The sequence below is a fragment of the Schistocerca gregaria genome, chromosome 3 (assembly GCF_023897955.1).
Source record: "Schistocerca gregaria isolate iqSchGreg1 chromosome 3, iqSchGreg1.2, whole genome shotgun sequence".
NCBI lineage: Eukaryota > Metazoa > Arthropoda > Insecta > Orthoptera > Acrididae > Schistocerca > Schistocerca gregaria.
Window position 1 is genome coordinate 18,869,069 of NC_064922.1, and position 12,233 is coordinate 18,881,301.

The 12,233-nt window shown below is 49.3% G+C and overlaps 1 non-coding gene across 1 annotated transcript; it reads left to right on the forward strand.

Annotated features, from left to right (window-relative positions):
* Positions 1 to 11,707: 11,707 nt before the first annotated feature.
* On the forward strand, positions 11,708 to 11,781 carry Trnaa-agc (transfer RNA alanine (anticodon AGC)). Its single transcript has one exon. It is a non-coding gene; the product is annotated as a tRNA-Ala (tRNA).
* Positions 11,782 to 12,233: the final 452 nt, after the last annotated feature.

Below are 12,233 nucleotides of genomic sequence, written 5' to 3' on the forward strand. Positions count from 1 at the left end.
ACCTGAAAGACAAATTCACTGATACATAGAGAGTAGTGTTTGTCTGTGGAATAATGGGAGTGCAAGGGTCTGTGACGTTGATATGACTGTATGTAGCACTACTAGTTATCGGGGGGGTGGGCGTAGCTCAGATGGTAAAGCCGCCGCTTAGCGTGCGACAGGTACTGGGATCGATACCCAGCGCCTCCAGAATTTTTAACACACCTACATGCGCACCTTGCAATGCGAGTGGAATAATTCCCAACCGGCAGATACAAGCGAACGATTAGCATCCACAATTGCGCCGATTTCACGTAAATCCCACTGCACGTTCCTATTCTTTGCGTGCAGTCGGCTGCTACTGGTGTTGCTGGTTGTGACTGCTGATAACAGATGCCGTAGCAATCAATTCATGGAGTGAGTTGTATGTTTTGCGATAGTCTGTCTCTGACAAGGAAGCACAGGTGATATAGGTGCGAACACAGGAAGCTTGCCGCCCCTCGCTGCCTGCAGACACAGAGCAGCCACACTAGAAGAGCGGCCTAAGCCGTAGGCGAAATGTGCTCATTCGCTTTGGCGCGACGTCGAACTATAAATAAGGCTGTCACTAGCGTGAGCGTCGTGTAAAGTCGGAAAAGTCATCTGCATGGGTGATTGCCAAGTTTGGGGAGCGTTTCGTAGTACGATCAGTGCAAAGGGGACGCGGAAACTTATTGTGTCCCAGTGTTTTGCAGTTGGACGACAAGAGTTTTACGCAGTAGCAAAGAGCGAGGCACTGAGTTGGCATGAACAATGGAGAGCACAATGGGGCTCGAGATGTGCTTGTTACCTCAGGTGCTGTGTGATTGTGGACAAGGAGTGAAATGGACCAATTTGTGACCGCCCTTTCAATTTAAGACGTTCAAAACAGACGGAATTTGCATTCGTAATACCAGAGCATCGAAACTACTTGGAACTCTTGTGTATATGAACGTGTCCGCGCCTTTGTATTCTGGTACCTTCGCCGCTACAAACCAACCAACCGTCGTGTCCGTGCACATCAGAGTCGCAAAGAATGGAAAATAGCCAGGCTTGGTCGTGTGTGTAGCTGTAGCTCAGTTGGCAGATCGTTCGCTTAGCGTGTGAACGGTCTCGGGTTCAAGCCCCGGCTCCTCCATGTTTTGTGGTCAGTGCATGGTAAGTGTTGGTCGCGACGAACATAAACGCACGCAAGAAGTTGCAAAACCAGCGTCACAGACTGATATGATGTATACTGTCATAAGGAGAGCAAGGTGTAAGTGTGGGGACCGGCTGTTATCGTGGTGTCATCGAGTGCAGATCTGTCTTAGGTATCACGGCTTAACGACATTGAAGTCTGGAGGTGGACAACACGTTCGTCTTACTCAGAGCGGTGTCTGAACTCTATTTTCGACGTTATGCGTGCCACTTTCATTGTGGCCAACTACGATTCGATACAGAATGCACGAAACCTGAAAGACACCCTCACTGATACATAGAGAGTAGTGTTTGTCTGCGGAATAATGGGAGTGCAATGGTCTGTGACGTTGATATGACTGTATGTAGCACTTCTAGTTATCGGGGGGGGTGGGCGTAGCTCTGATGGTAAAGCGCTCGCTTAGCGTGCGACAGGTACTGGGATCGATACCCAGCGCCTCCAGAATTTTTAACACACCTACGTGCGCACCTTGCCATGCGAGTGGAATAATTCCCAAACGGCAGATACAAGCGAACGATTAGCATCCACAATTGCGCCGATTTCACGTAAATCCCACTGCACGTTCCCATTCTTTGCGTGCAGTCGGCTGCTACTGGTGTTGCTGGTTGTGACTGCTGATAACAGATGCCGTAGCAATCAATTCATGGAGTGACTTGTATGTTTTGCGATAGTCTGTCTCTGACAACGAAGCACAGGTGATATAGGTGCGAACACAGGAAGCTTGAAGCCCCTCGCTGCCTGCAGACACAGAGCAGCCACACTAGAAGAGCGGCCTAAGCCGTAGGCGAAATGTGCTCATTCGCTTTGGCGCGACGTCGAACTATAAATAAGGCTGTCACTAGCGTGAGCGTCGTGTAAAGTCGGAAAAGTCATCTGCATGGGTGATTGCCAAGTTTGGGGAGCGTTTCGTAGTACGATCAGTGCAAAGGGGACGCGGAAACTTATTGTGTCCCAGTGTTTTGCAGTTGGACGACAAGAGTTTTACGCAGTAGCAAAGAGCGAGGCACTGAGTTGGCATGAACAATGGAGAGCACAATGGGGCTCGAGATGTGCTTGTTACCTCAGGTGCTGTGTGATTGTGGACAAGGAGTGAAATGGACCAATTTGTGACCGCCCTTTCAATTTAAGACGTTCAAAACAGACGGAATTTGTATTCGTAATACCAGAGCATCGAAACTACTTGGAACTCTTGTGTATATGAACGTGTCCGCGCCTTTGTATTCTGGTACCTTCGCCGCTACAAACCAACCAACCATCGTGTCCGTGCACATCAGAGTCGCAAAGAATGGAGAATAGCCAGATTTGTTCGTGTGTGTAGTTGTAGCTCAGTTGGCAGATCGTTCGCTTAGCGTGTGAACGGTCTCGGGTTCAAGCCCCGGCTCCTCTATGTTTTGTGGTCAGTGCATGGTAAGTGTTGGTCGCGGCGAACATAAGCGCACGCAAGAAGTTGCAAAACCAGCGTCACAGACTGATATGATGTATACTGTCATAAGGAGAGCAAGGTGTAAGTGTGGGGACCGGCTGTTATCGTGGTGTCATCGAGTGCAGATCTGTCTTAGGTATCACGGCTTAACGTCATTGAAGTCTGGAGGTGGACAACACGTTCGTCTTACTCAGAGCGGTGTCTGAACTCTATTTTCGACGTTATACGTGCCACTTTCATTGTGGCCATCTACGATTCGATACAGAATGCTCGAAACCTGAAAGACAAATTCACTGATACATAGAGAGTAGTGTTTGTCTGTGGAATAATGGGAGTGCAAGGGTCTGTGACGTTGATATGACTGTATGTAGCACTACTAGTTATCGGGGGGGTGGGCGTAGCTCAGATGGTAAAGCCGCCGCTTAGCGTGCGACAGGTACTGGGATCGATACCCAGCGCCTCCAGAATTTTTAACACACCTACATGCGCACCTTGCAATGCGAGTGGAATAATTCCCAACCGGCAGATACAAGCGAACGATTAGCATCCACAATTGCGCCGATTTCACGTAAATCCCACTGCACGTTCCTATTCTTTGCGTGCAGTCGGCTGCTACTGGTGTTGCTGGTTGTGACTGCTGATAACAGATGCCGTAGCAATCAATTCATGGAGTGAGTTGTATGTTTTGCGATAGTCTGTCTCTGACAAGGAAGCACAGGTGATATAGGTGCGAACACAGGAAGCTTGCCGCCCCTCGCTGCCTGCAGACACAGAGCAGCCACACTAGAAGAGCGGCCTAAGCCGTAGGCGAAATGTGCTCATTCGCTTTGGCGCGACGTCGAACTATAAATAAGGCTGTCACTAGCGTGAGCGTCGTGTAAAGTCGGAAAAGTCATCTGCATGGGTGATTGCCAAGTTTGGGGAGCGTTTCGTAGTACGATCAGTGCAAAGGGGACGCGGAAACTTATTGTGTCCCAGTGTTTTGCAGTTGGACGACAAGAGTTTTACGCAGTAGCAAAGAGCGAGGCACTGAGTTGGCATGAACAATGGAGAGCACAATGGGGCTCGAGATGTGCTTGTTACCTCAGGTGCTGTGTGATTGTGGACAAGGAGTGAAATGGACCAATTTGTGACCGCCCTTTCAATTTAAGACGTTCAAAACAGACGGAATTTGCATTCGTAATACCAGAGCATCGAAACTACTTGGAACTCTTGTGTATATGAACGTGTCCGCGCCTTTGTATTCTGGTACCTTCGCCGCTACAAACCAACCAACCGTCGTGTCCGTGCACATCAGAGTCGCAAAGAATGGAAAATAGCCAGGCTTGGTCGTGTGTGTAGCTGTAGCTCAGTTGGCAGATCGTTCGCTTAGCGTGTGAACGGTCTCGGGTTCAAGCCCCGGCTCCTCCATGTTTTGTGGTCAGTGCATGGTAAGTGTTGGTCGCGACGAACATAAACGCACGCAAGAAGTTGCAAAACCAGCGTCACAGACTGATATGATGTATACTGTCATAAGGAGAGCAAGGTGTAAGTGTGGGGACCGGCTGTTATCGTGGTGTCATCGAGTGCAGATCTGTCTTAGGTATCACGGCTTAACGACATTGAAGTCTGGAGGTGGACAACACGTTCGTCTTACTCAGAGCGGTGTCTGAACTCTATTTTCGAAGTTATGCGTGCCACTTTCATTGTGGCCAACTACGATTCGATACAGAATGCACGAAACCTGAAAGACACCCTCACTGATACATAGAGAGTAGTGTTTGTCTGCGGAATAATGGGAGTGCAATGGTCTGTGACGTTGATATGACTGTATGTAGCACTTCTAGTTATCGGGGGGGGTGGGCGTAGCTCTGATGGTAAAGCGCTCGCTTAGCGTGCGACAGGTACTGGGATCGATACCCAGCGCCTCCAGAATTTTTAACACACCTACGTGCGCACCTTGCCATGCGAGTGGAATAATTCCCAAACGGCAGATACAAGCGAACGATTAGCATCCACAATTGCGCCGATTTCACGTAAATCCCACTGCACGTTCCCATTCTTTGCGTGCAGTCGGCTGCTACTGGTGTTGCTGGTTGTGACTGCTGATAACAGATGCCGTAGCAATCAATTCATGGAGTGAGTTGTATGTTTTGCGATAGTCTGTCTCTGACAAGGAAGCACAGGTGATATAGGTGCGAACACAGGAAGCTTGCAGCCCCTCGCTGCCTGCAGACACAGAGCAGCCACACTAGAAGAGCGGCCTAAGCCGTAGGCGAAATGTGCTCATTCGCTTTGGCGCTACGTCGAACTATAAATAAGGCTGTCACTAGCGTGAGCGTCGTGTAAAGTCGGAAAAGTCATCTGCATGGGTGATTGCCAAGTTTGGTAAGCGTTTCGTAGTACGATCAGTGCAAAGGGGACGCGGAAACTTATTGTGTCCCAGTGTTTTGCAGTTGGACGACAAGAGTTTTACGCAGTAGCAAAGAGCGAGGCACTGAGTTGGCATGAACAATGGAGAGCACAATGGGGCTCGAGATGTGCTTGTTACCTCAGGTGCTGTGTGATTGTGGACAAGGAGTGAAATGGACCAATTTGTGACCGCCCTTTCAATTTAAGACGTTCAAAACAGACGGAATTTGCATTCGTAATACCAGAGCATCGAAACTACTTGGAACTCTTGTGTATATGAACGTGTCCGCGCCTTTGTATTCTGGTACCTTCGCCGCTACAAACCAACCAACCATCGTGTCCGTGCACATCAGAGTCGCAAAGAATGGAGAATAGCCAGATTTGTTCGTGTGTGTAGTTGTAGCTAAGTTGGCAGATCGTTCGCTTAGCGTGTGAACGGTCTCGGGTTCAAGCCCCGGCTCCTCCATGTTTTGTGGTCAGTGCATGGTAAGTGTTGGTCGCGGCGAACATAAACGCACGCAAGAAGTTGCAAAACCAGCGTCACAGACTGATATGATGTATACTGTCATAAGGAGAGCAAGGTGTAAGTGTGGGGACCGGCTGTTATCGTGGTGTCATCGAGTGCAGATCTGTCTTAGGTATCACGGCTTAACGTCATTGAAGTCTGGAGGTGGACAACACGTTCGTCTTACTCAGAGCGGTGTCTGAACTCTATTTTCGACGTTATACGTGCCACTTTCATTGTGGCCAACTACGATTCGATACAGAATGCTCGAAACCTGAAAGACAAATTCACTGATACATAGAGAGTAGTGTTTGTCTGTGGAATAATGGGAGTGCAAGGGTCTGTGACGTTGATATGACTGTATGTAGCACTACTAGTTATCGGGGGGGTGGGCGTAGCTCAGATGGTAAAGCACTCGCTTAGCGTGCGACAGGTACTGGGATCGATACCCAGCGCCTCCAGAATTTTTAACACACCTACATGCGCACCTTGCAATGCGAGTGGAATAATTCCCAACCGGCAGATACAAGCGAACGATTAGCATCCACAATTGCGCCGATTTCACGTAAATCCCACTGCACGTTCCTATTCTTTGCGTGCAGTCGGCTGCTACTGGTGTTGCTGGTTGTGACTGCTGATAACAGATGCCGTAGCAATCAATTCATGGAGTGAGCTGTATGTTTTGCGATAGTCTGTCTCTGACAAGGAAGCACAGGTGATATAGGTGCGAACACAGGAAGCTTGCAGCCCCTCGCTGCCTGCAGACACAGAGCAGCCACACTAGAAGAGCGGCCTAAGCCGTAGGCGAAATGTGCTCATTCGCTTTGGCGCGACGTCGAACTATAAATAAGGCTGTCACTAGCGTGAGCGTTGCGTGAGCGTCGTGTAAAGTCGGAAAAGTCATCTGCATGGGTGATTGCCAAGTTTGGGGAGCGTTTCGTAGTACGATCAGTGCAAAGGGGACGCGGAAACTTATTGTGTCCCAGTGTTTTGCAGTTGGACGACAAGAGTTTTACGCAGTAGCAGAGAGCGAGGCACTGAGTTGGCATGAACAATGGAGAGCACAATGGGGCTCGAGATGTGCTTGTTACCTCAGGTGCTGTGTGATTGTGGACAAGGAGTGAAATGGACCAATTTGTGACCGCCCTTTCAATTTAAGACGTTCAAAACAGACGGAATTTGCATTCGTAATACCAGAGCATCGAAACTACTTGGAACTCTTGTGTATATGAACGTGTCCGCGCCTTTGTATTCTGGTACCTTCGCCGCTACAAACCAACCAACCATCGTGTCCGTGCACATCAGAGTCGCAAAGAATGGAGAATAGCCAGATTTGTTCGTGTGTGTAGTTGTAGCTCAGTTGGCAGATCGTTCGCTTAGCGTGTGAACGGTCTCGGGTTCAAGCCCCGGCTCCTCCATGTTTTGTGGTCAGTGCATGGTAAGTGTTGGTCGCGGCGAACATAAACGCACGCAAGAAGTTGCAAAACCAGCGTCACAGACTGATATGATGTATACTGTCATAAGGAGAGCAAGGTGTAAGTGTGGGGCCCGGCTGTTATCGAGGTGTCATCGAGTGCAGATCTGTCTTAGGTATCACGGCTTAACGTCATTGAAGTCTGGAGGTGGACAACACGTTCGTCTTACTCAGAGCGGTGTCTGAACTCTATTTTCGAAGTTATGCGTGCCACTTTCATTGTGGCCAACTACGATTCGATACAGAATGCACGAAACCTGAAAGACAAATTCACTGATACATAGAGAGTAGTGTTTGTCTGCGGAATAATGGGAGTGCAAGGGTCTGTGACGTTGATATGACTGTATATAGCACTACTAGTTATCGGGGGGTGGGCGTAGCTCAGATGGTAAAGCGCTCGCTTAGCGTGCGACAGGTACTGGGATCGATACCCAGCGCCTCCAGAATTTTTAACACACCTACATGCGCACCTTGCCATGCGAGTGGAATAATTCCCAACCGGCAGATACAAGCGAACGATTAGCATCCACAATTGCGCCGATTTCACGTAAATCCCACTGCACGTTCCCATTCTTTGCGTGCAGTCGGCTGCTACTGGTGTTGCTGGTTGTGACTGCTGATAACAGATGCCGTAGCAATCAATTCATGGAGTGAGTTGTATGTTTTGCGATAGTCTGTCTCTGACAAGGAAGCACAGGTGATATAGGTGCGAACACAGGAGGCTTGCAGCCCCTCGCTGCCTGCAGACACAGAGCAGCCACACTAGAAGAGCGGCCTAAGCCGTAGGCGAAATGTGCTCATTCGCTTTGGCGCGACGTCGAACTATAAATAAGGCTGTCACTAGCGTGAGCGTCGTTTAAAGTCGGAAAAGTCATCTGCATGGGTGATTGCCAAGTTTGGGGAGCGTTTCGTAGTACGATCAGTGCAAAGGGGACGCGGAAACTTATTGTGTCCCAGTGTTTTGCAGTTGGACGACAAGAGTTTTACGCAGTAGCAAAGAGCGAGGCACTGAGTTGGCATGAACAATGGAGAGCACAATGGGGCTCGAGATGTGCTTGTTACCTCAGGTGCTGTGTGATTGTGGACAAGGAGTGAAATGGACCAATTTGTGACCGCCCTTTCAATTTAAGACGTTCAAAACAGACGGAATTTGCATTCGTAATACCAGAGCATCGAAACTACTTGGAACTCTTGTGTATATGAACGTGTCCGCGCCTTTGTATTCTGGTACCTTCGCCGCTACAAACCAACCAACCATCGTGTCCGTGCACATCAGAGTCGCAAAGAATGGAGAATAGCCAGATTTGTTCGTGTGTGTAGTTGTAGCTCAGTTGGCAGATCGTTCGCTTAGCGTGTGAACGGTCTCAGGTTCAAGCCCCGGCTCCTCCATGTTTTGTGGTCAGTGCATGGTAAGTGTTGGTCGCGGCGAACATAAACGCACGCAAGAAGTTGCAAAACCAGCGTCACAGTCTGATATGATGTATACTGTCATAAGGAGAGCAAGGTGTAAGTGTGGGGACCGGCTGTTATCGTGGTGTCATCGAGTGCAGATCTGTCTTAGGTATCACGGCTTAACGTCATTGAAGTCTGGAGGTGGACAACACGTTCGTCTTACTCAGAGCGGTGTCTGAACTCTATTTTCGAAGTTATGCGTGCCACTTTCATTGTGGCCAACTACGATTCGATACAGAATGCACGAAACCTGAAAGACACCCTCACTGATACATAGAGAGTAGTGTTTGTCTGTGGAATAATGGGAGTTAATGGTCTGTGACGTTGATATGACTGTATGTAGCACTTCTAGCTATCGGGGGGGTGGGCGTAGCTCTGATGGTAAAGCGCTCGCTTAGCGTGCGACAGGTACTGGGATCGATACCCAGCGCCTCCAGAATTTTTAACACACCTACGTGCGCACCTTGCCATGCGAGTGGAATAATTCCCAAACGGCAGATACAAGCGAACGATTAGCATCCACAATTGCGCCGATTTCACGTAAATCCCACTGCACGTTCCCATTCTTTGCGTGCAGTCGGCTGCTACTGGTGTTGCTGGTTGTGACTGCTGATAACAGATGCCGTAGCAATCAATTCATGGAGTGAGTTGTATGTTTTGCGATAGTCTGTCTCTGACAAGGAAGCACAGGTGATATAGGTGCGAACACAGGAAGCTTGCAGCCCCTCGCTGCCTGCAGACACAGAGCAGCCACACTAGAAGAGCGGCCTAAGCCGTAGGCGAAATGTGCTCATTCGCTTTGGCGCGACGTCGAACTATAAATAAGGCTGTCACTAGCGTGAGCGTCGTGTAAAGTCGGAAAAGTCATCTGCATGGGTGATTGCCAAGTTTGGGGAGCGTTTCGTAGTACGATCAGTGCAAAGGGGACGCGGAAACTTATTGTGTCCCAGTGTTTTGCAGTTGGACGACAAGAGTTTTACGCAGTAGCAAAGAGCGAGGCACTGAGTTGGCATGAACAATGGAGAGCACAATGGGGCTCGAGATGTGCTTGTTACCTCAGGTGCTGTGTGATTGTGGACAAGGAGTGAAATGGACCAATTTGTGACCGCCCTTTCAATTTAAGACGTTCAAAACAGACGGAATTTGCATTCGTAATACCAGAGCATCGAAACTACTTGGAACTCTTGTGTATATGAACGTGTCCGCGCCTTTGTATTCTGGTACCTTCGCCGCTACAAACCAACCAACCATCGTGTCCGTGCACATCAGAGTCGCAAAGAATGGAGAATAGCCAGGCTTGGTAGTGTGTGTAGCTGTAGCTCAGTTGGCAGATCGTTCGCTTAGCGTGTGAACGGTCTCGGGTTCAAGCCCCGGCTCCTCCATGTTTTGTGGTCAGTGCATGGTAAGTATTGGTCGCGGCGAACATAAACGCACGCAAGAAGTTGCAAAACCAGCGTCACAGACTGATATGATGTATACTGTCATAAGGAGAGCAAGGTGTAAGTGTGGGGACCGGCTGTTATCGTGGTGTCATCGAGTGCAGATCTGTCTTAGGTATCACGGCTTAACGTCATTGAAGTCTGGAGGTGGACAACACGTTCGTCTTACTCAGAGCGGTGTCTGAACTCTATTTTCGACGTTATGCGTGCCACTTTCATTGTGGCCAACTACGATTCGATACAGAATGCACGAAACCTGAAAGACGCCCTCACTAATACATAGAGAGTAGTGTTTGTCTGCGGAATAATGGGAGTGCAAGGGTCTGTGACGTTGATATGACTGTATGTAGCACTACTAGTTACCGGGGGCTGGGCGTAGCTCAGATGGTAGAGCGCTCGCTTAGCGTGCGAGAGGTACTGGGATCGATACCCAGTGCCTCCAGAATTTTTAACACATCCACATGCGCACCTTGCCATGCAAGTGGAATAATTCCGAACCGGCAGAGGTGTGTAGGCAGATACAAGCGAACGATTAGCATCCACAATTGCGCCGATTTCACGTAAATCCCACTGCACGTTCCCATTCTTTGCGTGCAGTCGGCTGCTACTGGTGTTGCTGGTTGTGACTGCTGATAACAGATGCCGTAGCAATCAATTCATGGAGTGAGTTGTATGGTTTGCGATAGTCTGTCTCTGACAAGGAAGCACAGGTGATATAGGTGCGAACACAGGAAGCTTGCAGCCCCTCGCTGCCTGCAGACACAGAGCAGCCACACTAGAAGAGCGGCCTAAGCCGTAGGCGAAATGTGCTCATTCGCTTTGGCGCGACGTCGAACTATAAATAAGGCTGTCACTAGCGTGAGCGTCGTGTAAAGTCGGAAAAGTCATCTGCATGGGTGATTGCCAAGTTTGGGGAGCGTTTCGTAGTACGATCAGTGCAAAGGGGACGCGGAAACTTATTGTGTCCCAGTGTTTTGCAGTTGGACGACAAGAGTTTTACGCAGTAGCAAAGAGCGAGGCACTGAGTTGGCATGAACAATGGAGAGCACAATGGGGCTCGAGATGTGCTTGTTACCTCAGGTGCTGTGTGATTGTGGACAAGGAGTGAAATGGACCAATTTGTGACCGCCCTTTCAATTTAAGACGTTCAAAACAGACGGAATTTGCATTCGTAATACCAGAGCATCGAAACTACTTGGAACTCTTGTGTATATGAACGTGTCCGCGCCTTTGTATTCTGGTACCTTCGCCGCTACAAACCAACCAACCGTCGTGTCCGTGCACATGAGAGTCGCAAAGAATGGAAAATAGCCAGGCTTGGTCGTGTGTGTAGCTGTAGCTCAGTTGGCAGATCGTTCGCTTAGCGTGTGAACGGTCTCGGGTTCAAGCCCCGGCTTCTCCATGTTTTGTGGTCAGTGCATGGTAAGTGTTGGTCGCGGCGAACATAAACGCACGCAAGAAGTTGCAAAACCAGCGTCACAGACTGATATGATGTATACTGTCATAAGGAGAGCAAGGTGTAAGTGTGGGGACCGGCTGTTATCGTGGTGTCATCGAGTGCAGATCTGTCTTAGGTATCACGGCTTAACGTCATTGAAGTCTGGAGGTGGACAACACGTTCGTCTTACTCAGAGCGGTGTCTGAACTCTATTTTCGACGTTATGCGTGCCACTTTCATTGTGGCCAACTACGATTCGATACAGAATGCACGAAACCTGAAAGACACCCTCACTAATACATAGAGAGTAGTGTTTGTCTGCGGAATAATGGGAGTGCAAGGGTCTGTGACGTTGATATGACTGTATGTAGCACTACTAGTTACCGGGGGGGTGGGCGTAGCTCAGATGGTAGAGCGCTCGCTTAGCGTGCGAGAGGTACTGGGATCGATACCCAGTGCCTCCAGAATTTTTAACACATCTACATGCGCACCTTGCCATGCAAGTGGAATAATTCCGAACCGGCAGAGGTGTGTAGGCATATACAAGCGAACGATTAGCATCCACAATTGCGCCGATTTCACGTAAATCCCACTGCACGTTCCCATTCTTTGCGTGCAGTCGGCTGCTACTGGTGTTGCTGGTTGTGACTGCTGATAACAGATGCCGTAGCAATCAATTCATGGAGTGAGTTGTATGTTTTGCGATAGTCTGTCTCTGACAAGGAAGCACAGGTGATATAGGTGCGAACACAGGAAGCTTGCAGCCCCTCGCTGCCTGCAGACACAGAGCAGCCACACTAGAAGAGCGGCCTAAGCCGTAGGCGAAATGTGCTAATTCGCTTTGGCGCGACGTCGAACTATAAATAAGGCTGTCACTAGCGTGAGCATTGCGTGAGCGTCGTGTAAAGTCGGAAAA